This window comes from Lutra lutra, chromosome 5, assembly GCF_902655055.1.
Source record: "Lutra lutra chromosome 5, mLutLut1.2, whole genome shotgun sequence".
Lineage (NCBI taxonomy): Eukaryota > Metazoa > Chordata > Mammalia > Carnivora > Mustelidae > Lutra > Lutra lutra.
In genome coordinates this window covers 86634328-86662185 of record NC_062282.1, presented here as the reverse complement: position 1 = coordinate 86662185, position 27858 = coordinate 86634328, and the positions used below count along the sequence as shown (strand labels likewise).

At 40.7% G+C, this 27858-nt stretch overlaps 1 long non-coding RNA gene across 3 annotated transcripts in view; it reads left to right on the top strand.

Annotated features, from left to right (window-relative positions):
* The window catches only part of LOC125100118 (uncharacterized), a 44696-nt gene extending 20082 nt beyond the window's left edge, over window positions 1–24614 (top strand). For all 3 annotated transcript variants that reach the window (XR_007127448.1, XR_007127447.1, XR_007127449.1), the window contains exons 4-5: window positions 22763–22885; window positions 24317–24614. This is a non-coding gene — a long non-coding RNA (uncharacterized LOC125100118). The remainder of the gene's footprint in view (window positions 1–22762; window positions 22886–24316) is intronic.
* Window positions 24615–27858: the final 3244 nt, after the last annotated feature.

Below are 27858 nucleotides of genomic sequence, written 5' to 3'. Positions count from 1 at the left end.
TCCTCCCATTTAAACTGAACTCTTGAATACTAAATCTGACCCTGCTTCTTTAGAAATAATATTTATTCAACAGCAAGGATTGGGTGCCTCTTGTCCACCAAGCATAGTGGTTGATCAAAACAGAAAAGCTCCCCCTCTAACCGATGAGGATTCAGGATTTGGGGTTTTTTGGGTTCTGGATTGGGACTTTGACTTTTTGAACTTACAGTACCATGCTGCCTTTCCAAGGAGGAACTTGGCTTCCTTGCTAACGCAGAGCATGGATACCTGCCAAGCCCCTGTGCTCAACCAAACATCCAGTCTTGACTCCTCCTTGGCTTTCCTGTCTCTGTCTGAAGCTCAGCCCAACAGTCCCTTTGCCTGCAGATTCTGCTTGAGTCCAGAAGCTCTGTCCACATACCGAAGGTTATACACCAGAGCCTTTAGGCCTACAAGGCCTCTCAGATGTAGCTTCTGTAGAATTTCTTCCCCATTTGTTTCCTCTTGGATCCGCTCTCAGCCTGGCCACAATTAGACTATGTCAGAGTTCTAAGACCCCAGCATATCTGAGAGCTCATCCGTGACTACTGAAAATGGGATCCAAAAGGGAACATCTAGCTTTTTCCATTCTGAACCACACCAGTTTGACTGAACTGTCAGAGAAGTGTCTGACGGCAACAACCTCGGGAGCCCAGCACAAACTTCGTAGCAACCCTTGCTTGGCCACCCTTTCTGCTCTGCCTTCTGTCTGGGGCAGGGGGAGACAGTCCCTGTGCAGTGATGTGCAGGGGAAGGTAAGGGAATTCACAGCCCATAACTAAGAGGCAGTCATACCTATAGGGTATTCCTGCCAAAAACACCGTGTGTGCAGCAAGGCAAGGGCAGGGGAAAAAAAAAAAATCCTTGTAGCCCCACTGCATCTGAGCTGGAGGAGATAATGAGACGTTCAAACTGGACATTCCTCAAAACAGTCATCCTGGACTCTTCAAAAATACTGACGTCAAAAGAGATGATTTGAAAGGCAAGGGAGCTGTTTTAGATCAAAGAAAACTAAAGATGCATGATCCTTGATTGGATTCTGAATTTTAAAAAATATATAGCCACAAAGAACATTATTGGGACAATGATGGTTGTGTGTGTGTGTGTGTGTGTGTGTGTGTAGAAAGATCTAGAAAAAAAAATAAATGTGGTAACCTGCTAACAATTAGTAAATCTAAGCGAAGACTATACAGCTATCTGTTGCACTCTTTTCTCAGCTTTGCTGTAGGGTGGAAATTTTTCAAAATAACCAGCATAGAACTTGAGTGTAGCCTGGTGTGGGGTGAATGGGCCATAGAGGGGAAAAGACAGATGAGCAGGCTGGCAGGAGCCAGGAGAGGCACAGCAGCTCCAGATTGCTTCTCCACCAGATTCTAGTCCCTGTGAAAAAACAGGCAAAATACTCAGCTGGCAAACTGGCCACAAACGCAAGGAACCTGCAACTTGGTGAACACCTGGAAGCCTTGGGTCAGCCCCCCCATCTGGGGACCAGATGTGGGTGCAGCAGGCAAATTCCAGGCCTGCTAACAAGCGAAGAACTCCCAATAATGCCACGTGTGGCCTTTGGAGGCGCAGGATTGGGAAATGCTGAATGATCAAGTGCTTGGCCATTGTTCCAGAGGCCAGACAGGATTGAAGCCAGCAGGAACGGACATGTCTGCCTGTTGCCTGAGGAGCCCAAAGCCCGCCTGAGGTGGTGGTGGGGGGTGGGGAGAGACTCAGAGGAGGCAGGGACCTAACTGGTTCTCTTTGCTCTTAACTGGGTCAATTTTACATTGCCGGATTAATTTACTGATTATGCTCACAGATATCACCCTAGCTTTTTTCCCATATTTTTCTTCTATTCTCTGTTTGTAATTCTTTCTGACTGTCTCTGTTCCTCCCCTGGTTTTATGCCATTATGATGTATGGAAAACACTGGAAGACTCTCTACGGTGTCTTAAAGTGCCTGTGTATAAAGATGTCAAACAAACAAACAATACAAAAACCTCAGCAAATATCAAAGCTGGTTTTGGACTCAGCAGTGTCCACTTTGTTTGACATGCTGTTTCCGAAGGGCCAGGAGCTAAGTGCTAAAGTGGCCAAGCATCCAAGCCTTCCCCCTGACTGTGTCATCTTCTGATATTTCCATAAGTTTTATGGCCCTTCAAGGAACGGCTGACTTCTCCTCCCTGATTCTCTTTTAATCTCAGCTGTCCTGAGCAAGTTCTGGACAGGACCAGCAGTTCAGCCATCGCCTGCCCGAGGCTCGTGAGTTTTCTTCCCCTATGTGGAGGTGTACAGCACGAGAGGTCAGCCAGGGGCTGGTGGGACAGACCCAGCCAAGGGCTCTGCGTTTCCACCGTTCAGCTCAGTAACAAAGCAGCCACGACAAGCTCTGCCAAGACCATCTGTTGGGAGCCAGGAGTAGATGATTTCCCGGTGTGAGCAAGGAAAACAGCAACAGAGTTTGCTACAACTGTGATTAACACGCAGGATTCAGCCAGGAGAAGGCTCCTCCTGAGAAATCATAACATTTGCACAAGTGAAGTTAAGCAAACCCCAGTGGTTTTCACTCTCAATCTCTTTCTCTTTCGCTCTCTCATGCTCTCTCTCTCTTCTCCTCCTTTGAGCAACAAATACCTATGTTCAAATATAAATATCTGACAAGAGCCAACATACAAAAGAGATAAAAACTCAGGCAATCTGATTTTTTTTTAAAGATTTATTTACTTATTTTGGGGGAAAGCGCACAAGCTGGGGGAGGAGCAGACAGAGGGAGAGGGAGAAGCAGGCTCCTCACTGAGCAGAGAACCTGATGCGGGGCTCGATCCCAAGACCCTGGGACCATGACCTGAGCTGAAGGCAGAGGCTTAACCCACTGAGCCACCCAGGCGCCCCGGCAATCTGATTTTTGAGAGAGCTGTGGACTTATGTAGCCCTTCCCCAGTCACCCCAGGATAATTTCAGGGTGGTTAATGCCCCCACTGAATCCATGATTTGAAAACCATAGCTTTGATCCATCTTTTCCATACAGAGGGTAGATGGTGTCTTCTTTGACCATGCCTTCTAAGGTATTTATATTTTTTTAAGATTTTGTTTATTTATTTTGAGAGAGAGAGCAAGTGTGACCTGGGGGAGGGACAGCAGGAGAGGGAGAGAGAGAATCTTATACACATTCCACACTGAGCAGGGAGTCTCACTTGGGGCTAGATCTCACCACCCAGAGATCATAACCTGAGCTGAAATGAAGGATTAGACTTGTAACATGTTTTACAAACACCTCCCCACCATTCCCCAACATGTTTTACAAACACCTCCCCACCATTCCCTGAGATGTCTTAATGCTTCGACACATTCCAAGAATAGATGGGATCTGTTGTATTTCTTTCTTGGAAGTCTAGAAAGTATTATTTGACCAAAAAAGAGTCTAATGATAACTCACAATATCTACAAAAACAGGCATTGGCCTGAACTTAATGTGTTTCATCCTACTAGAAAAACAGAGGTGTGATCACATGGTTCCATTTCCAGGAGGCTGAAAATGTAGCATGTGTGGACCCATCCTTCAGCTCCCTCATGAGATGTGAGAACCCCACAACATGGCCGTCCTCACAGGTTCTGTTTTTCTGGCTTTATGTTAAGTCAGCATCTTGGATCCATTGAGCTTGCTTCATTTTTTTTGATCATGACACATTGTATTGGCTTCTTACTTTTCCTGCCATCGACGACTAATTACCTTTTCATCTATAACCTCAAATGTCACGGGATAGAAAACTGTGGGAAAGTTCACCTCTGAAGCAATGGAAAGTTCCCAAATGTGAGAACAACACAGTAACCTATAACAGGAAAGGCCATTACATGGGGTTATTACATCAGCTATCACAATAGCAAAGACTTTTGAAGTGGAAAAAAGTTTATACGACTACCAGTCATCCCAAAAGAACAATGTGTTTTTTAGTCATTTGTTTCAAAATCATTTGGCTCATTTCTGAGCTACCTAGTTATTTTTAAATTTTATTTCATTAGTAGTTAGACTGTGTTTTCCTAGCCAAAATGCTCTATGCTCTCAACATACAGATAGTGATGATCCGCACAGGTCGTGATCTTTCCTCACCTCTAGTCCCCATCTGTGCCCCTTCTGGGAATCTCCAGAGAGCCTATGAGCCCACCAGAAAGTTCACGAGCTACCACCACTCTCTTCTCCTGCCCTGCCTCTCTTCAGTGATGTCGACTCCTCCCATCTTCAGTACTCACACAATTGTGTGAAATTGTCTCACAGCAGCCTCCAATGTCACCAGCCAACCACCCCCCTACAGGCCCATTGCCACCCTCACCACCCCTGGGACATAGGGGGCTGCAGTGTATCAATACAGAGGTGAATATTCTGGAGGTCATGAAGTCTCTCTCCCTTTTGTGTAACCTACCTATGTGAGCAGATTACTGAGACAGTATTACCTTTCATTCCTTGCCTTAGAGCTTTTATCAAGAACAATTGTCTTGGTCTGTTTGGGCTGTTACAACAGAAATACCATAGGTTGGAAGTCCAAGATCATATCGTGGTTGGGGTCTAGTAAAGGCCCTCTTCTAGGTTGTAGGCTGCTGCCTTCCCACTGTGAGCTTAGGGGCAGAAGGGGCTAGGGGACTCTGTGGGGTTTCTTTTATAATAGCACTAATCCCATTTAAGGGGGCTCTACCCTGACAACAGTAAGCACATCCCAAAGGCCCCACCTCCTAATACCATCACATGAGGCATTATGATTTCAGCAGAGGAATTTGGGGGTAGGGGTGTGGGGGGGTGGATAAAACAAACAAAGAACAGAAACAGTGCTTTCAGATTTTATGCACAGGGCTTTCTCACCTAGGACTCCATTCTGGGTACATGGAGGGAAGACTAGAGTTTGGGGAGTCCTGTGTGTTTAGAGCTGTGCCTCCCACAAGAAGACTTAATAAGCTTTTCTGTTACGTGAATTCTCTCTCCTGAGTTCCTTGGTCCCTCTTGCAGATCAGTTTCTGGCAGCTCAGTCTACCAAACAGGCCCAGATACATCTAAACCCCAGCAGGGGATGGTTTAGGCTTAAGTGGAGGCCACTGCTGCATAGCTTTCAAGTTCAAATTTACTTCAGACTCTTTACTCAAAATGTATGCTTTTTTGGGTTTTTTTGTTTGTTTTGTTTTTGTTTTTTTAAGATTTTATTTATTTATTTGACAGAGATCACAAGCAGGCAGAGAAGCAGGTAGAGAGAGAGAGAGGGAAGCAGGTTCCCCGCTGAGCAGAGAGCCTGATGCGGGACTTGATCCCAGGACCCTGAGATCATGACCTGAGCTGAAGGCAGAGGCTTTAACCCACTGAGCCACCCAGGTGCCCCTGTTTTTTTGTTTTTTTTTTTTTAACAGACAACTTTGGTTACATCAATCATTCATTCCTAAGTGGGTCATTTTCTTTTCTTTTGCTTTGTCTTCATGAGCTCTTAGACGTGAAATGGCAGATTGGTGAGGTTATTACTCACCATTTGATTCGTACACATCAACTACATGGATAGAAAGTATATCATTCCTTTTTCTCCAAGTCCGCATTCTGTTTGCCTAAAATAAATTTACTCAAATGGATCTTCACTAGGATGAGGAGAAATTGGAACCCTGATAAACTGCTGGTGGGAATGTAAAATGGTGCAGCCACTTAGGAAATCAGTTTGGCAGCTCCTCAAATAGTTATACAAAGAGTCACCCTGTGACCCAGCAATTTCACACTGAGGTACAGAGCTCTGATGATTGAAAACACAGGTGCGTGCAAAAACTGACACACTGACATGCCTAGCAACATCATTTGTCATAACCCAAAGTAAAAACGCCCTAGATGTTTATCAACTAATGAATAGTGTGGCAGTGGCTGCACAACCTTGTGAATATTCTAGAAAGCACTGAATTACATATATACTTTAAAAGGGTGAATTTTATGATATGTTAATTATATCTCAATTATATCTGCACAGTAAGCACAGACCACAGAAAGAGCCTGCCTTTTTTATTATTCACTGAAATCCTGTCCAGTCTTTTTTCAGATTTCTTTAGTTTCTACCTAACATTCTTTTTCTGTTCAAGAAAAACCTGCATTTTAAAGAAAAAGTTAAATACAGATCTATGTTTGTAACAAATTGCAGCTTTCTTGCGAAAGGCAAAATCTTTCTAAAGCCCAAGTAGAAAGAACGAATGCATCTTTGATTCATTCATCTGGCAAATGTTGAAAACATGTTTTGGTAATATGCCAGGCCCTGCAGAGATAATGGTGACCAAAGCAGATATGTCCCTGGCTGCACGGGGAGCTGCAGGAAAGTCACTACAACTTGACAGAAGCTGTACCCAGGAAAGCACACAGCTTTGTGGGGGCACACGGAGGAATACCCACTCAGGCCTGTGGGGCCAGGGAAATCTTTCTGGAGCCCTCAATGTCTAATAGAGAACTAAAGTCGAGCCAGAGTCAGGGTCACAAAAGCAGAGGGAGGAAATTCCAGAGAGACGGAACAGCATGTGCAAAGACCCTGAGGTGGGAGAAAACACAGCATATTCCAGGAACCACTCAGAATGGCTCTAAACATTTGGACTGAGCAAGTCCAGACTTCTATGTTTAGGAATTCAGTACATTTGCCAGGGTTCCAACTTGTTCAAACTCCACTCTGTGTGTCACTTAGAATGTTTTTAGCTGCAAGTAAGAGAAATTCTGACTTCCACAGGAATAAAGAGTTAAGATGTTTATTATTTCCCATGACAGGGAGGGCAGAAGTAGGGCAGACTTTCAGGAAAGGTGCATTCGGTGATTTGTCGATGTTTTTAAGGACCTGGCTTCCTTCTGTCTTTCTCTCTACTACCCACCCATTCAGCAGCTTCTTCTTACAGCAAGTTCCCCTCAAGGCCACACAACCTGAGGTAACGGGCTTCCATGTCCTCTTTGATCAGGAGAGACCCTTCTTTGCTTTTCTCCAGTAAAATCTTTCCTGGAATCTCATTGGCACAATTCCTGAATAGAGCACTTGTAAGGGAGTAGCCGCTGTAAGTGCCTTGGATTAATTATTTTCAATGGTTTGAATGCTGGGGCATCACCCTTAGTGTGACCACAATGGGGAGCTTAAATATAGGTGGGTGCCTTGGGCTGGCACTGCATTTACCAGCCCCTGCCTTGAACCAAGAATATGTCCAAGTCCAGCTTCAAAGTATGATGAGTAATGTGGTTTTTGTTGCCACAGGTTTTGTGAAAACTGGCTATCATACTGACAAACTTCCTAAAAATTATCTTTAAACCTCTTTCTCTTTCCCCAAATTTCCACTCCTTACCACTGCCACCACATCTCTTTCCCTCTTTCCACCCCATCTTCCTCTCCAGACCTCTCTCAGCCAAACTGGTTGTTACCTCTTTTCCAATCCTTTTCTTTAAATCACTTGGCTCGCATTTTCCACCCAGCAGAAACCACTCCTTCCCCTCTTGAAGGAACAGACTTTCAGATCACCTACTCTTCCTCTTGCGTGCAACTGAGGGTCTCCCATTTGCCCTGCCAGGAATTCAACAGAGATCTACAAGTTGGTATTAGTGTTTCAACACACAAAAACCTTGATCTTGAGATTTCCAAGTGTTTCCAATCAACAGGCCTATGAATTAGCCATCACTATTAAAAGTTATGAGTAGTCACCAGAAATTGTTTTATGTGGGAAAAGAATTAACTTCAATATGGTTAAAAATACCAAAACTATGACTAAATACAAACCATGTCCAAAGACAAACAAAAAATTGGGAAATATTTGTAAAATACATGACAATTTCTTTAATGTAGATACTTATTTTTACAAATCTCTAAGAAAAAGATGAACATCCCAAGGCAAAAGATATGAGCTGTCAGTTGAAAGAGAGATAACATTTATTTTAATTTTTGTCTATCAGATTGGCAAAGACTTGGAAACTTCCTAGTCCACAGTGTTGGCAAGAATATGGGGCAATAAGCGCTGTTGATGGGAACATCATTGGAACATTTCTGGAAGTTGATCCGCATTTGTTTCAGTATTTTAAAAATATTTACTTTTGGTTGATTAATGCTTCAGGGAATTTATTTTAAGAAAATATTCAAGCAACAGCATAAGAATTTATGTACAGGGGATTTATCATAACTCTTTTTCTAAAAGATTTTATTTTTAAGCAATCTCTACACCCAACAGGGCTCAAACTCAAGACCCTGAGATTAAGAGTTGCATGCTTTACTAACTGAGCCAGCCAGGTGCTCCCATAACTCTTTATTTTTATTTTTTTTAAAGACTTTATTTATTTATTTGACACACAGAGAGAGATCACAAGTAGGCAGAGAGACAGGCAGAGAGAAGAGGGGGAAACAGACTCCCAGCCAAGCAGAGAGCCTGACGCGGTGCTCGATCCCAGGACCCCAAGACCATGACCCAAGCTAAAGGCAGATATTTAACCCTCTGAGCCACCCAGGCGCCCCCCCCATAACTTGTTTATATAGAAAAAATTGAACAACTTCACTGTCCAACTAATTTAATTAATTATGGTAAGTTTGTTTTTACAAAGATTTGCTTACATATGATTGCATCTCCAGAATCTAGCATCTCCTGGCATCTCCAGTGCCAGGTCCATATATGAATATTTATTGAATAAATGAACAAAGAAACATATTGGATATTCTACAGACATTAAGAATAATGATACAGGGACACCTGGGTGGCTCAGTGGGTTAAAGCCTCTGCCTTCGGCTCAGGTCATGATCCCAGGGTCCTGGGATCGAGCCCCACATCGGGCTTTCTGCTCAGCGGGGAGCCTGCTTCCTCCTCTCTCTGCCTGCCTCTCTGCCTACTTGTGATCTCTGTCTGTCAAATAAATAAATAAAATCTTAAAAAAAAAAGAATAATGATACATATTTACTTTCATTGAAACAGAAAATTGTCCATGAGCTATTATTAAAAGGAAAAGCATATCAACAAGAGAAAGGATAAAAACCATATGATCATTTCAATAGATGCAGAAAAAGCATTTGACAAAGTACGAATTCCATTCATGATAAAAATGCTCAACAAAGTAGGTTTAGATGGAAAATACCTTAACACAATAAAGTCCATATATGAAAAACCCACGACTAACATCATCCTCAATGGTGAAAAGCTGAGAGATCTTCCCCTAAGATCAGGAATAAAACAAGGAGGGGCATCTGGGTGTTTCAGTCAGTTAAGCATCTCCTTTTGGCTCAAGTCATGATTCCAGGGTCCTGGGATGGAGTCCTACATTGGCTCCCTGCTCAGCAAGGGATATACTTCTCCCTCTCCCTCAGCCCCTCCCCCTGCTCATGCTCTCTCTCTCTCTCTCTCTCAAACAAATAAATAAAATCTTTTTTTAAAAAGGGAATAAGGCAAGGGTGTCCACTGTCACCACTTTTACCCAACATAGTACTGGAAGTCCTAGCCACAGAAATCAAACAACAAAAAGAAATAGAAGGCACTTATATTGGCAAGGAAGAAGTAAAATCTTCACTTTTTGCCAACGGCATGATACTCTATATAGTAATCCCTAAAGGCGCCACAAAAAAAACTACTAGAACTGATAAATGAATTCAGTAAGTTCGCAGGATACAAAATCAATATGCAGAAATCCTTGTATTTCTATACACTAAAGATGAAGTAGCAGAACGGGAAATTAAGAAAACAATCCCATTTACAATTGCACCAAAAATAATAAAATATCTAAGAATAAACTTAACCAAGGAGTTGGATGTCCTGTTCTCTGAAAACTATGAAATACTGATAAAAGAAATTGAAGATTGACACAAATAAATGGAAAGACTTGCCATGCTCATGGATTGGAAGAATAAATATTGTTAAAATGTCCATACTATCCCAAATAAACTATATACTTAATGCTGTCCCTGTGAGTCTACAGATTTAATGAAATCCCTATCAAAATACCAATACCAAGAACATTTTTCACAGAACTAGAACAAATTATCCCAAAATTTGTATGGAACCACAAAAGACCCCAAATACCTAAAGCAATTTTGAGAAAGAAGAACAAAACTGGAGGCATCACAATCCCAAATATCAAGATATACTACAGAGGTATAGAAATCAAAACAGTGGGGTTGCTGGCACAAAAATAAACACATAGATCAACGGAACAAAATAGAGAGCCCCAAAATAAACTCACAATTATATGGTCAATTAACCTTTGACAAAGGAGTCAAGAATATGCAATGGGGGAAAAGCCAGTCTCTTCAACAAATGGTGTTGGGAAAACTGGACAGCTACATGCAAAAGAATGAAATGGAACCACTTTTTTATACCATACACAGAAATAAACTCAAAATGGATTAAGGACCTAAATGTGAGACCTGAAACCATAAAAATCCTAGAAGAGAACATGGGTAGTAATTTCTCTCTGACAATGGCCGTAGCAACATTTTTCTAGACACGTCTTCCTGAGGCAAAGGAAATAAAAGCAAAAATGAGCAATTGGGACCACCCCAAAATAAAAGGCTTCTGCATAGCAATGGAAACAATCAACAAAACTAACAGAAAACCCAGTGAATGGGAGAAGATATTTACAAATGACATCTCTGATAAAGGGTTAAGTATCCAAAATATATAAAGAGCTTATACAACTCAACACCTGAAAAATAAATAACCCAAATAAAAATGGGCAGAAGACATGAACAGACATTTCTCCAAAGAAGACATCCAGATAGCCAACAGACACATGAAAAGATGCTAAGTATCACTCATCAGCAGGGAAATGCAAATCAAAATGCTCAATCAAAACACCACAACAAGATACCACCTCACACTTGTCAGAATGGCTAAAGTAAAAAACACAAGAAACAACAAGTGTTGGTGAGGATGTGGAGAAAGTGGAACCCTTTACACTGTTGGCAAGAATGCAAACTGGTGCAGCCACTCTGGAAAACAGTACGGAGTCTCCACAAAAAATTAAAAATAAAATTACCATATGATCCAGGGATTTCACTACTGGGTGTTTACCTAAAGAATATGAAAACATTAATTCGAAAAGATAGATGCACTGCTGTGTTAACGCAGCATTATTTACAACAGCCAAATTATAGAAGCAGCCCAACTGTTTTCATCCATAGATGTCTAAATAAAGAAGATGTGGTGTGTATATGTACATATGCACATACATACATACATATATACATACACAGTGAAATATTATTCACCCGTGAAAAGGAATGAAATCTTGCCATTTACAATGACATGGTTGGAGCTAGATAGTGTAATGCTGAGAAAATAAGCCAGTGAAGGACAAATACCATACCATTTCACCCCTATGTGGAATTTAAGAAACAAAACAAATGAACAAAGGAAAAAAGAGACAAACCAAAACCCAGACTCTTAACCAGAGAACAAACTGATGGTTACCAGAGGGGAGGTGGGTGAGGGGCTGGGTGAAATAGGTGAAGGGGATTAAGAGTACATGCATCACAATGAGCCCTAAGTAATGTATAGAATTACTGAATCACTATACTGTTTACCTGAAATTAATAGATCACCATAGGTTAACTATACTGTAATTAAAATAAAATTGTATTTATTTATTTATTTATTTGAGAGAGAGACAGAAAACGGGGGCGGGGGGGAAGGGCAGGGGGCAAGGGAGAGAGAGAATCCTCAAGCAAACTCCCTGCTGAGCACAGAGCCCAATGCAGGCTCCATCTCACAATCCTGAGATCACGACTTGAACCAAAATCAAGAGTCAGACCCTCAACCAACTGTGTCACCCAGATGCCTCGATTTACTGATTTATTTTTAAGTAGACTCCATACCCAAAGTAGGACCTGAACTCACATCCTGAGATCAAGCACTGCACACTCAACTGACAGCCAGTGTGGCACCCCCCCAAAAATAAAATTATAAAAAAAGGAAAAGCACATTACAAAACTACATGGATAGTGTCAACTGTACTTCAAAAAACCCCATAAAACGACATTGAGAGAATCATCTCATCTTTATATAAAAAAGTTTCTGCATGTATATCCACAGAAAAAAGTTTAGAAGTATTTATACCAAAATATAAATCATGGTTGTTCCTAAGTTGTGAGATGATAGGTGGGTGTTTGGGGTTTTGTTTTTTTTTTTTGCATTCTTTTTTATTCCCTTTAAAGAATGTCCAGATTTTTTACAGTGGGCACATATTACTTCTATATCAGGAAAAGAAATATTTTTATTTTTAACAATAACATATATTGCTCTTTATGAATATATGTGCGACTGAAACACATATACATGAAAGCATAAACTGATTTGCAGTTTTATACATCTTGCCTGGAGAACCTGAAGACAACAAAGTCCTTATAGCAACTTGTTACAAGGAAAAAAAAATTTGTTTTCAAAGAAAGTACAAAAAGAGAAGTCACAATATAGAGTGGAATATTACTCAGCCATCAAAAAGAATGAAATCTTGCAGTGCCTGGGTGGCTCAGTTGGCTAATCATCTGCCTTCAGTTCAGGTCACAGTCCTGGGGTCCTGGGATCGAGCCCTGTGTTGAGCCCACTGCTCAGTGGGGAGCCTCCTTCCCTCTCCCTCTGCCTCATGCTCTCTCTCTCTCTCAAATAAATAAATAAAATATTTTTTAAAAAAGAATTAAATCTTGTCATTTGCAATGATGTGGATGGAGCTAGAGAGTATATTATGCTAAGCAGAATAGGCAGAGAAAGATAAATACCACATGATCTCACTCATGTATGGAATGTAAGAAACAAAACAGATGAACCTAGGGGAAAGGAGGGAGGAAAAAAGAGAGAGGAAAAAAACTATAAGAGACTCTTAACGATAGAGAACAAACTGAGGGTTGATGGAAGGAGGTGGCGGGGGGCGGGGGATGGGCTAACTGGGTGATGGGGATTAAGGCAGGCACTTGGTATGGTGATCACTGAGGGTTGTATGTAAGTGATGAGCCACTGAATTCTCCTCCTGAAACCAATATTGCACTCCATGTTAACCAACTAGAATTTAAATAAAAATCTGAAAAAAAAAAGAAAAAGAAAAGCCTCAGGGAATTCTTCAGCCACCTATTGTATGATAATGCATTAGGTACACAGGAGGTAGGCTGTATCAGCTTAAGCCTGGGCAAGAGGGACCTTCCTGGGCCACACACTATACAAGGCCTAGCTGTGATCCTTTTATGATCCCCGTCCCCGCAGGACCAGGAGTCTAAGGAGCCAAGCTCACCTACTTCTAGATCATGCTCCAAGTACCTGGAAACTGGCATTGTCCCCTGCTACTGCTTTCTGCACAGACCTCCTCCCTAAGTGTGACCTCCAGCACTTTCCAAGTCCCAGATGTGTTAAAGGGGTCTTGATCAGGGGAGAATGAGTGACTGGAGGGTCTAAACATGTGCTCAAGAGTCTCTTAGAGTGGAACCTGGAGTGTCCAAGGGGTACGAAGGGAATGGGGGGAAGGCCAGAGTCAGACTTTCATATGTCCCCTCCTTCCAGTGAGGAACTTGGGGAACTTTGACATTGCTGAATTTGAAGCTAGCCTTTCAGATCACTATGAAAGTAGGTTTGTAAGGATAGGAGGATAAAATAAGTTATTTACAGTATATTGGTTTGATTTAAATATTTAGACATATGGTATGTGGGCTTTAATTTGTATTCTTGTCATGGGTTTCACAAATGTTAGGGACAGGGCTGGAGGCAGAGAACAAAACTAAGTAGACCAGTTTGTCATGTGAGGAACACCAGATGTCATATGGAGGGATCTACAGAATGGTGTAGATGGTGCTTTCTAACCTCAGGGACAACTTGGACCTAGATCTGTTTTGGATGACATTTACGGCTTCCCATAGGTTCACTGGTATCTTCTGGACTCTAGTAACTATGGGAAGAAGAGAACCAATTTTCCTAGATGCATCATGTGCTATCCTATGATAATTTGTAATTTAACAATTCCCTACTGGACCTTCCAGTTGTTTGCCATTGTTTGTTTGTTTGTTTGTTTGTTTTTCTATTATAAGTAAATCTGCAGTGAACGTAATTACTTAAAATTCTTCAGTTATTTCCTTAAGCTAGATTTCTAGTAAAGAAAATACTAGGTTGGGGGGTATTAACACACTGAAACACTCTTGAGACATATTATCAAATTCCTTTCTCAAAACATTGTTCCAGCTGCCTCTTATCATTGTCAAGAGCCTTCCTGAGTTTATGGGGACAGGAGCCTCTCTCACAGTGAACTGGACCAGAAGTCAGAATTGCTGGGTTGTGGTCCCTACTCTGCCACAAACCAGCTTTGTGATCCTGAGAAAGGATATTTAAAAAAAAAAAAAGTTAAATGTGTGTAAACCTTACATGCTTTGGAGTTTTTGAAGTTTTATTTTTATGTAATCTCTACACACAATGTGGGGTTGGAACTCACAACCCTGAGATCAAGAGTCACATGTTCTTCCCACTGAGCCGGCCAGGTGCCCCAAAATGTTTTTAAAATTGCTTTCACATTCCCCCCCCTAACTTTGCAACCACCCCCATGAAACAACAGGGAGAGATTATTCCCATTGGAAAGATCAGAAAGCAAGGCCCCAAATGGTTAAGTGGTTTTTCCAGAGTTATGACTGGTAAATGACACGAAATGTACAACTTCTGGTTCCTATTTCAGAATAATTTCCATTATCTCACACTGACTCTTTCTTCTCATCTTGTCACGCAAACATTTTGGATCTCAAGGTAGGCTCTCAAGGTCCCGTGCTTCCCAGATTTCACTGTGCACACGAATCACAAATTCCCTGAGGAACCTTGTTAAAATGCAGATGTAATCAATAGGTCAGGGTAGCATCTAAGCTTGTACATTTCTAACAGGCTTCCAGTGACACAGTGCTGCTAGTTTGTGGACCTCACTTTGAATAGGAAGGTTTAACAGAGTCTCTTACACTCCTTCTGACAAAAATATTCCATATTTGAGTATTTTTCACCCAGGATAAAATATTATCATATATAGAAGCCATGTATAATATAGAATTCACCAGGTTCCACAATGCATAGATCAGTAGGTGAGGACTGATAACAGACTGCAGCCTGGATTCCCTCATTTTCTGCTCGTTTCAAATAATAAAGCTTTAAAAAGAAGCTAAGCCTAATAAAGAAGCTCTTCGAAACCAAGTACATGCGTTGCAGGAGCAGTCTGATACTGAGCAAGACATTTACCAGGAAGGCAAAAGCTATCCACAAGAGAAATTAAGAACCCCAGGGCACGTGATTAATACTTGCAAGGGTGGGCATTCCAGGCATGGGACGCAGCCTTGGAAAAGCAAAGGAAATAGGAATGGGTCACATGTTTTAGGGACAATGAATAGACTCATTTGGGAGGAATGTATAATTCATGTAGGGAGATAAGGTTGGAAGGACAAGTCCAGGCCAGATTTTTATAGCCTGTGGATACTTGGTTGAATTTAGACTTTTACTGAATAATCCAGAGGTGTTTGCCACTGAATGCTTTTGAGCAAACGAATGACATGAAAAAGTGTTAGAATATAAATCTTCAGAGGGCAGTGACTGGAATGTTAAAAAACAGAATATGGTGATTGTATTGGTTAGTTACATATGACAAGGGATGGAAGAGTTTAACGTGAATCGTCAAGGTTTCAAAGCTGGATGATAGGAAAGTGATGGTACCATCGGCAAAAATAGGAATGTTGGGGGATATGCAGCCTACGTGAATAACTACAACAACATTGGTCCCACCGACTTTAAATCCTGGCATGGCCCAGAATGCTATGATCACAGTGGCAGAAGAAAGGTTATTTTTGGATAGTTTTGCCCTGAATTGTCTGATTATTAGTTAAAATTCTGTTACAGAAAAGGGCTTATACTTGGTTTTCCAGGAGTGATGGGTATGCATGAATTTTGCCTCCTTTCTACCCATCCTAACAACTGTCCCTGGTAACACAGTTGACTAGGAGTAGAAGGATATTCATGTGCTTGGATCAGGACCAAACTAACTGGTCTTTGGAGTTCCAAATCAGAAGGAGGGCCACCATGAATTCCTGCTTTCTGCCCCCTCTCAGGACATAACCGCTATATAAAGACATTAATTCTGAATTCAACCTGATTTAGCATGGTCCACTAAACTCCCTTGCTGGAATCTGAAATTCTTTATAACTGAGTTCAGCTCACAAATGCACTGACTTCATTGCCTTATAGAGGCCTTGATGCCCTCAGAATAGCACAGTTATTTGCAGCAAAGGGCAGACCTTTGTACTCCATTGGCAGCCTCTGCTCCGTAGAGCTTGTGCGAGCCTGAGAGGAAGAAGCTCAGACATGCATGCAATTTCCTCCCCTGTTCAATTCACTCCATTGTCTTTTTTGGTGGTTTGACCTCTTAGGACAATTGTAAGGTATCTTGGAAAATTCTGAGATATAATTCATAGCTCTTGCTGTACAGACAGAAGATTTTTAATTAAAATGAAAGCAATAATAGAAACATTTTCAAAGAAGGGGGTTGAATTTTTTTTAAGCTACATGTCTTCATCAGATTCCAACAGGGATAGTCTCCTGTGTGGATTTTTTTCTTCTCACTTCTTATCACGGATAATTAACAAGAATATGTGGAACACCCACTCTGTTCAGAGCAATATAATAGCGTGCCATTGTTTAGAGTTCAAAACAAGTTGCTAATTCAACAGCCTCAATAAAAGAAGTGGGTTTTTTTCCCCCCCTTTGTGGTGGCCCTTTTTATCTGAGGGATTGACTGTATTTCCATGGTAGAATTATGTGGTAGAATATAGCATGATTTATCATAAATTTTCAGTTTACTATGAAATGAAATGGGGAGGTGATCTGGAACCAACAAGAAAAGAATTTATGTCCATTCTTCCCCCTCTCTGGCTTCTGACAGTTTTAGTGGCGAGAGAGATGTTCCAAGCTTAAAGGAAAGGCAGGAGCAACAACAACACCATCTGGCACAGTGAGATATGTAATGTGTTCTCAGGATAATTCTGTTTTTGTTTGGTTGTAAAAACCTGCCCTATGTTTTTATTACTCAGTCACTTCTTGAGCTAGTAAGCCTGATACGGGCACAGAAATGCGTTCAGATATGTCTTTAATCACAGGATAGCCTTAGAGAACGGGGAGCTGATTCAGAACAACTGATTGTTTCAAACGCAGTCACACAGCAGATACCCCCCAAACCACCCAAGAGCCCTACAGCTTGCTTAAGAACAAACGCACTGATAGAGATGATAAATCTCTGCCGGAAACCAGCTAGATTTCATTTGTTACTTCAGCTGTTTGGCAAGATCTTTTCGACATATACTTTTTAAAAGTCATTGTTTTTTTAATCTGCGGAACCAGATGGCTCCTTTTGAGATGTCTCTTCATCTTGACATTTGGAATGATGATTAAAACTTAGCTTATGGGTTGTGTCTAAACCCAAGCTGAAGGGAAGAATTTAGGTAAAATCTCTGGATGATTTGGGCCAAAAAGGACTCTCTTGGTAATCTGGAGCCCACTTCTGCCATGTTTTACTTTCAGTAATGGGGTAACGGGGTCAGAGACAAAACAGTGTGTATTGCTTCAAGCTTTGCATTTATCTTTGGCGATATTGTCCTAAATCTTTCAGAATATCTGATTTACTAAGTTTTATAGGTCAAAATATCATTTGAGTATAATATAGCTTTTACCTATGTTTATAAAGTTAAATCCATTATCATCAAAACCTCAAACTATTCATTTTTCTGTCCCTAGAAACATGGTTTAAAATGTTTAGTGTGGGGCGCCTGGGTGGCTCAGTGGGTTAAGCCGCTGCCTTCAGCTCAGGTCATGATCCCAGGTCCTGGGTTCGAGCCCCACATCGGGCTTACTGCTCAGCAGGGAGCCTGCTTCCTCCTCTCTCTCTGCCTGCCTCTCTGCTTACTTGTGATTTCTCTCTGTCAAACAAATAAATAAAATCTTAAAAAAATAAATAAAATAAAATAAAATAAAATAAAATAAAATGTTTAGTGTGACATGAATATACCCCTAGTTGATACTTTCCTCCTCTTGCAGTTAACGTAGGGGCATCACAGAAGGCAGTCTCGGCATCAATAATAAACAATATTACTATTTTTAATTGAAACTTTAATTGGGGTTATTATAGATCCACATGCAGTTATAAGAAATAATGCAGTGAGATCCCTTGTATGCTTTGCCCAGTTTCCTTCAATGGTAACAATTTCTAAAACCGTAACTCAAATTGGGATATTGACATCGATACAATCCAGAGATCTTCTATTTCCCTACTGTTTACACCACATTGCCGTCTATATAGTTTTGTGTACTCACCACACAGTCAAGATACACACAGTGCCATCGCCATAAAGATTCCTTATGATGCTTTTTAATAACCACATACACTTGTCCTCCACCCACCTGAATTGTATTATTTTTGACCAATCAGGTAATTCCCCACATAGATTGGAAAGCCAGTGTATATTGTGATTAATAGATTAAGTCCCACTGCCTGAGTTTGCCTGGCTCTGCCACCACTCTAGGCAATTTATATACCCGACCTTATTCAATCCTCACAAAAGCCCTATGGATAGATATTCTTTTTTTTTTTTTTAAGATTTTATTTATTTATTTGAGAGAGAGACAGTGAGAGAGAGCATGAGCTAGGAGAAGGTCAGAGGGAGAAGCAGACTCCCCATGGAGCTGGGAGCCTGATGTGGGACTCGATCCCGAGACTCCAGGATCATGACCTGAGCCGAAGGCAGTCGTCCAACCAACTGAGCCACCCAGGCGTCCCTGGATAGATATTCTTGTCCCTGTTTTCATATAAGGAAACTGAGGCTTAGACAAATGAAAGACAATATAGCATTTGCCTAGAGTAACATGCTAGCTCGTATTTGAATTCCGATATAAAACCAGATCTGACTGCCCCCAAGCCCACGCTTTTCCACAACAGCAAATTTATTAATTTCAAGCGTCCCAATTAGAGCAGAGTGCTGGTTGTTAAGCATTTGTCTCAGCCTCAAATTCCGGCTTCTAGTCACCGCTTTGTGAACCAAAGCACAATTCTCTTTTGCTGTTTTGCGCTTCGCAGGTTCTGCCAATAGGAGGCGCTAGGGGAACAAGTCACTGGCTCCTTCCCGTTTGTTTCCTGTTCCTATCAACGTCATTAACGTCACCCTGCAAACAGCCCTTCATCCTGGCAGTGTCAGTCCCTTCTAGTAGCCACAGTTAATTCCAGTCTGCAGGTGGTCCACATACCCACAACTGGCTTCATTGAATCCCTCAGTGATGCCATACCATCCAATCACACCGCCACTTCAGAGATCTGGCTCCCAGTAATTCTGGGTCCCTCCTCTGAGTTCCTAAGGCACCCTTAGATCTTTAGTCTCTGCTTCCTGAGCTCTAAATTGTAATATTCCAGGTTCCTTCAGTCCTGAAATATCCTTCATATCCCTTTGTTCCTTCAGTCCTGAAATTACTACTGTGATGATCACTGCCTGAAGTTGTTACTTCTATGATATCTTCATGTTCTCTTTCTGTGTTTCTGATTTCCAGCACTTGCTCAACTGTCTTTATATTAAATAACTGGCAGATTATTTATGTATTTAAGTTATTTATTACATAAGTTAATTATTTATTAAAATAATTGGTATGGTTTCTGACTCCTGCCTGGGCTCTGGCTGATACAAAGAGCTAATTCTTTTTTTAATTTTTTATTATTATTTTTTAAAGATTTTATTTATTTATTTGAGAGAGAGGCAGTGAGAGAGAGCATGAGTGAGGAGAAGGTCAGAGGGAGAAGCAGACTCCCCGTGGAGCCGGGACCCCGATGCGGGACTCGATCCCAGGACTCCGGGATCATGACCTGAGCCGAAGGCAGTCCAACCAACTGAGCCACCCTGGTGTCCCAAGGAGCTAATTCTTTTTTTTTTTTTTTTTTTAAGATTTTATTTATTTATTTGACAGACAGAGATCACAAGTAGGCAGAGAGGCAGGCAGAGAGAGAGAGGAGGAAGCAGGCTCCCCACCAAAGGAAAGAGCCCGATGTGGGGCTCAATCCCAGGACCCTGGGATCATGACCTGAGCCGAAGGCAGAGGCTTTAACCCTCTGAGCCACCCAGGCACCCCCCAAGGAGCTAATTCTTAATTTGGAAATTTATTTGCAAGATTGACCAAGAGTGTGGCAAAATTGTTTAGCAAATAGGATATGTTATAATACTAAGAAAAAAATATTTGACACTTTTAAATATGGCAAAAGGATGATGTGCCTCTTCCCTTTAGTGTCATCCTGGCATTGCATAACAGGCCTACCCACATATTTCACAGTTCTCTAGGGAAATGCACCTTTGTTTAACTTACTATTTGTTATTGCTTAGGACCAGACATAAACTTATAGAAGACTGATAAGTGGCAAATGACTTTTTGTAGAGTAGAGTTGTAAATAATCTCTGTTGGGTGGAAAAAGGAATCTCAAAAATTATGGTTTTGTTAACCTATAGGACATTCAACAGGTTTTTTGAAGTTAATAGACCTTACTTTCTGGCAGTTTTAGGTTTACAGATAAACTGAACAGATAGTACAGACAGTTGAGTGTATCCTCGCTCTCCTTGTCTGGACTTCCACTGTTTCCCATATTAGTAATATCATGCTTAGTGTGAGAACATTTGTTACAAGCGACAAGCCAGTATTGATCCATTATTTTTAACTAGAGTCCATAGTTTACTCTATGGATCACTCTTTGTGTTGTACTGTCTGTGGAATTTAGCAAATGCATAGTGTCACGTATCCACCATTCACATATCATACAGAATAGTTTCCCTGCCCTAAAAGTGTCCTATGCTTCACCTATTCAACCTTTCTACTTCCCATGTATCCCTGGCAACCACTGATATTTTTTTTCCTGTGATAATAAATAGAAAAAATTTTTTGTTTATAATTTAGTGAGTTGTTCTCCTCAATTATTGAATTAATATGTATATACACAAGGAATAAAATAATGCAAAAATATAAGAGGAAAAATTTAATCTGTGTCCTCTATCTCTCATTTCTTGTCTTATTCCTCTTCCCAGAGATAATCATATATCTCAGGAGCGCATTCTTCTACAGTTTTCTTCCTGTTTTTACAAAATGTGAGTGTGTGTGTGTGTGTGTTTGTGCGTATGTGCAAACCACTGATCTATTTTTTTTTTTTAAGATTTTATTTATTTGACAGAGAGGGACACAGCAAGAGAGGGAACACAAGCAGAGGAATAGGAGAGGGAGAAGCAGGCCCCCCACTGAGCAGAGAGCCCGATGCAGGGCTCAAACCCAAGACCCTGGGATCATGACCTGAACTAAAGTCAGACGCTTAACAACTGAGCCACCCAGGCGCCCCAAAACCACTGATCTTTTTATTGTCTCTACGGTTTTGCCTCTTCCAAATGCCATATGGTTGGAATCATAGAATATATAGCCTTTTCAGACTGGCTTCTTTCACTTAGTCATATGCATTTAAGGTTCCCCCTTGTCTTTTTGTGTCATTTGTTTTTCATGGTAATACTTCATTGTATGGATATATCCGTTTACTTTTCCATTCACCTGTTGTGAAACCATCTTGATGGTTTCCACTTTGGGGCCCTTATAAATTCAGCTGCTATATCAGGGCACGTGGGTGGCTCAGTCAGTTAAGCATCTGCTTAGAGCTTGGGTCATCATCCCAAAGTCCTGGGATTGAGCCTCACGTAGGGCTCTCTGCTCAGCGGGGAGTCTGCGTCTCCCCCTGTGTGCATGCTCTATCTCAAATAAATAAATAAAATCCTTTTTTTTTAAAGCTGCTATAAATATGTGTGTGCAGGTTTTTGTGGGAACATGAACTTTCAGTTCATTTGTGATTGCTGGATCCCATGGTAAGGGGATGGTTAGCCCTGTGAGAAACTGTTGAACTGTCTTCCAGAGTGGCTGTACCATGTTGCATTCCCATCAATTTTAAAACAAAACAAAACAACACCGAACTTAGCAATCTGATTCCTGGATTCTTTCTTTCATAAACCACATATACTCAATCCCTTGAATTCTGTCCTTGAATTCTCCTCTCCACTCCTCTCCTCTCAGTTTGACCATCCTGATGGTGCCCCAGTTACCAAGGTAAATAAATATGAAATGCTATTTTTCAATGTTTAAAAATTATACTTTGACAATAATAGCCAGTGATATTTCCCACACAAAAACTAACCCTACAGAGTAACCATAGGAAGAAAACCTTTTTGTCTTTTTTCTAAATTATGGTCATGACCTTTACAGTCACACTCAGATTTCCTCAGTGTCAATTCACATGTAAACTGGCTCAGCAACCCTATCAAAGGCTAATATTTTATATGTGCAAATGAGTAGCTGGTGAACATTCCAGTGAATTGATCCACAGATTCATTTTAAAAAAAAATGTTTCAACTTGAAAACCAATTACTGGAAAAATGCTAAGTCACCCTGGTATAAATCAGATTAAAGTGAATTTTTCAACCCGCATAGTCTCCATTTTTCTATATATTTTTATTTGGTGTCTTCTATTAAGGGAGAGGATTGAAATCAACCCTCTGCAACTAGGTCTTAGATTTATCTTTAAGAAATAGAATCCTCCCAGGGTTTTGAGGCCTATTGGCTGAATTCTGACACTGCACAGAACTTCCCCAGGCGGAGAGACAGAGTAGAATTACGAGTCTGGTAGTCAGGGAAGCTAGGGTGTGTGGTTTGAATGTCAAGGGCGTTCTTGGGCTTGCTGCAAACCTCATTCTGATTCGTCCATTTTCAGACCATTGAGCTGAAGTCGACTTCTCTGCAGTCTTAAGTTATTCCAGACGGTGGATTGATTTTCTCGCCTTACCTTCCTCAGATGTGGAGGTCTGGCAGCGGCCGTGGCTGGCACGGTGCACATGTAAGTTGGACACACAGGACCCCCTCCCAATTAATGTAAAGGTCCCAACATAAACATTAGTTCTCACAAGCGTTCCAAGGATTTTAAAGGCTTTGGTGTTGTAAAAAAAAATATTTAGTCAGCTTGTGACAGCTACAATCCAGCTCCTGTTTCAGCTTTTAAAAAAAGAAGAAGAAAAAAGAAACCATACTCATTTCTTCCTTCCACAGCTCAGTGACGTTCCAAAAAGTAGAAAGAATCCCTTAGCTTGCCTCACTGGTAGAAATGCCTGGCTGGGACATTCCTTTGGCCACTTGAGCTGAAAGCTGCATACCTCGGGGACTGCTTTAGTCTCCGGTCTGAGAACAGACTGAGATGAGTCTACAAAGATAGGAGAACTCTGTGCAAAACCCCCAGAGAAAACAACACAAAATCACACCTGACCCCAGATGGAGGCTGCATCTCCAGAGGGAAAACACAGCCCCTGAGATAGTGGCATCCCTCCGGATCCCTTTCTCTTTTGACTGCTAAGCAGGTAACTACTATCTTAAGAGTGTTTCCAACATAACCAAGGAAATGTAGGAAACTCTTTTACCTGGTGAAATCAGACAGTTGTCAGTATGACACACTGTAGTAACCTTTTCCAAGAAGCCATCCTTACAAGAGAAGGAACCCGCCCTATAGGAAACGGAAAAGCTGACCAGGCCTTTTCTATCTAGGATCCTCACGCTCCTGGCCCATTTGCCTCAGTAGCTTGGGTTTAATTCCTTGTTGTATTTGGCAACGAGTGAGTGAGAAAAACAAGGGTATTAATAATGATAATAGACATTTGAACTTCCTGGGGACACTATGTACTTGTACCCAAGTGCTGAATAGAATTTTTTAAAAAGATTATTTGTGTGGGTGCGCAACGAGACTAAAATTTGCCACAAACTTAAATCACTCATTTTCCTTTGTCCCGGAAAAACACATTTTTTTGTCTCTGTGGCATTTGAATCAACTCTCCTTTCCTAATTTTGCCATTTGAAAAGGTTTTATGACATGAAATGACTTTATTTATGTATTCAGAACTCATGCCACAAAGCCTTAGGGCCTGCCAATTAAAAACACAGCAGCAAAGAGTGAAACAATTTGACGATTTTCCATCTATGAAATGGTTTTCCATCAGCAGCAAGTGTCTTGCTAAATGATACTGCTATTTGCTGACTCAAATGTCATAAATCTGGTTGTGTTTCTGGTTTTGTGGCAAATCCAACCTGTTGTGGTCTTGGTTGGTAACTTGTGGATTTTGGTCTGGCTGCCAATTATTGATCCCTCTTCTCTATTCCCTCTCTTATTAGAAAAGTAGAAAATCAGCAAGAACTGTACATGCAGGGAAAACAGGGGTCCTGGTAAGAGCCCCCTATGAGGGGTACCTTTTATGAACTGTGATCTATGAAATTCAAATCCTAGGACAACCAAAGTCTGCTGCAGAAGTTTTCTTGGCATATTAAAATTTGCCCACAAGAGAGTTTACCAGAAAAGGAATCCTCAAGGTAAAGAGCTGGTGTCTACATCTTTGCCTCAGATGGTCAGATTTCTGGGAAAATCTCAGCTGGGAGCTCTTCTGAGAAGTAAGCTGACATCACAGGGTTGAAGGACTTACCACCTCAAAACTCCGATGCTCTAGAAATTTGCCAAAGCCACTATTTGTTTAAAATTGACTCTAAACAATGAAACTTGGGAACACTGAAAAATTTTTAAAAAATAAAATAAATAAAATAAAATAAATAAAATTGACTCTAGGGGTGCCTGGTGGCTCAGTCCCTTAAGCGTCTGCCTTCAGCTCAGGTCATGATCCTGGGGGCCTGGGACCCAGCCCTGCTTCTGGCTCCCTGCTCAATAGGGAGCCTGATTCCCCTCTCCCTCTACCCCTCCCAGACTGGAGCTTATGTGCGCTCTCGCTCTCTCAAATAAATAATCTTTTTAAAAAATAAAATAAATAAAATAAAATCGACTCTAGCTTGTAGTCACATGCACTGATAGATCCTTACAAACAAATGGAGAAGCCGTGCCTCAGGAGCTAGTGTCCTCTGCTATGAGGGACTCTGGCTCCAGCAGTTTATATGATTAGTACGGTGGTAAGAACACATTTGGTGGAAACCTCCAGCAAAAACAATTCGTATATTTATCTCTGATACCTTTTCTCCCATAATTGGGCCTTCTTAAAGAAGAAACTGATCCAACAAATTGCACTTTTGGCATTCTGAAAATGTAACATTCTCAGTGCCTAGAGAGAGTGAACTGAAGCTAGAAGATGTTTAGGTGTTTAAATGACCTAATCCAATCCTTAACAACTCATTCTCTGACTCCCTGCCTCCTTTTTCTACCTTTTTTTTTTTAAACATTTTATTTATTTATTTGAGAGAGAGAGAGACAGTGAGAGAGAGCATGAGCGAGGAGAAGGTCAGAGGGAGAAGCAGACTCCCCGTGGAGCTGGGAGCCTGATGCGGGACTCGATCCGGGGACTCCAGGATCATGACCTGAGCCGAAGGCAGTTGCTCAACCAACTGAGCCACCCAGGCGCCCCCCCCTTTTTTTTTTTAATTACAAAAGCAGAGCATTAACACATGAGATTGGAATTATACATGGAGTTATTACAGCACACAAAAACATTTTTTTTAAAGATTTATTTATTTGAGAGAGAGGGAAAGGGCGTATGTGTGAGAGAGAGCATGAGGAGAAGCAGGCTCTCCACTGAACAGGGAGCCTGGTGCAGGGCTCTATTCCAGGACTCTGGGATCATAACCTGAGCCAAAGGCAGATGCTTAACCAACTGAGCCACGCAGGCACCCCTCTAGCACAAAAAAGTTGTGAAAAATCTTTCATGGTTCTATCAATTAGAAACAAGCATTTTAATCGTGTCAGTGTATTTCCTTCCAGTCTTTCATCAATACCAAAATTTTATGTATTTCATATCATAAACTGTATGTATTATACTATAATGTATTATAAATTGTCATGCTTACTATAGACAATTTACATGCAGAAATGAATAAAGGAGAACAAACATCTCCTATAATCATAACCCACAAGAGTCATAGAAATAATTACTGTGAAAAGTTTGATAATATTACCTAGTGTATATAGCTAGCTTATATACCCATTAAATATTATATATTATATGTATTATGTAATATCAATATATAATATCTAATATGTTATCTATTATATATGATGACTTGATATTTTTACCAAATGGTTTCTACTAAATATTCTGTTCAGTAATTTTCTTTTTTTATAATAATATATCTTTCAGAGATCTTTCTGAATATATCTTTCTGAATAATACATCTTTCAAAGATCTGGACATCTTTCAGAGTCCAGATATGTGTATCTACTACATTTTAAAAATGACAATATAGTATTCCACTGCATGTATGTAACCATACTTTTTATAATCCCTACTGATGAAGATTTGTTATTTCTAACTTTTTGCTATTATAAACAATGCAGTGACCATTCTTCCATCTTTGCAGACCTGTTTGGGAAGTGGAATTATTGGATCAAAGGACATTGTGCATCCATCCAAAAAAATGAAATCTGCCATTTGCAATGATGTGGATGGAATAGAAGGTATTCTGCCAAGTCAATTCAGAGAAAGATCAATTATCATATGAAACCATTCATATGTGGAATTTAAGAAACAAAACAGAGGATCATAGGAGAAGAGAGGAAAAAATAAAATAAAATAAAATAAGATGAAACCAGATAGGGAGACAAACCATAAGAGACTCTTTTTTTTTTTTTAAGATTTTATTTATTTATTTATTTGACAGACAGAGATCACAAGTAGGCAGAGAGGCAGGCAGAGAGAGAGGAGGAAGCAGGCTCTCTGAGAGCCCCATGTGCGGCTCGATCCCAGGACCCTGGGATCATGACCTGAGCCGAAGGCAGAAGCTTTAACCCACTGAGTCACCCAGGCACCCCCCATATGAGACTCTTAATCATAGGAAACAAACTGAGGATAACGAGGGGTAGGCGGATAGGATAACTGGGTGATGGACATTAAGGAGGGCACGTGATGTAATGAACACTGGGTATCATATAAGACTGATGAATCACTGACCTCTACCTCTGAAAGCAGTAATACATTGTATGTTAATTAATTGAATTTAAATTTTAAAAAGAAATTAAAAAAAGAAAATGTCAGAAAAAGATATTGTGCATATATTTAAAAATATGATCATAATTACATTAGATGTAATTATGTCCTCCACTTCTACTAAAGATTATATCATTTCATGATATTACATTAACTTTGTAAGTATCATTTTAATGGCTGCATAATATCTCACCAAGTGAATCCGTACTTCTAAGTCATATAAATAATGTATACATGGAACACTGTTTTTTATTTTTTATTATGTTATGTTAGTTACCATATAGTACGTCATTAGTTTTTGATGCAGTGTTCAAAGATTCATTGTTTGTGTATAATACCCAGTGCTTCATGCAATACATGCCCTCCTTAACACCCATCATCCAGCCAACTCATCCCCCTACCCCCCTACCCTCTAAAACCTCAGTTTGTTTCCCAGAGTCCATAGTGTCTCATGGTTCATCTCCTCCTCTGATTCTCCCCCTTCATTTTTCCCTTCCTCTCCTAATATCCTCCATGCTATTCCTTATGTTCCACAAGTAACGGAAACCATATGATAATTGACATTCTCTGCTTGAGTTATTTCACTCAGTATAATCTCCAGTCCCAATCATGTTGATGCAAAAGATGGGTATTCATCTTTTCTGATGGCTGAGTAATATTCCATTGTGTATATGGACCACATCTTCTTTATCCATTCATCTGTTGAAGGACACCTCAGCTTTTTTCCACAGTTTGGTGATTGTGGCCATTGCTGCTATGAACATTGGGGTGCATGTGGCCTTTCTTTTCACTACATCTGTATCTTTGGGGTAAATATCCAGAAGTGCAATTGCTGGGTCATAGGGTAGCT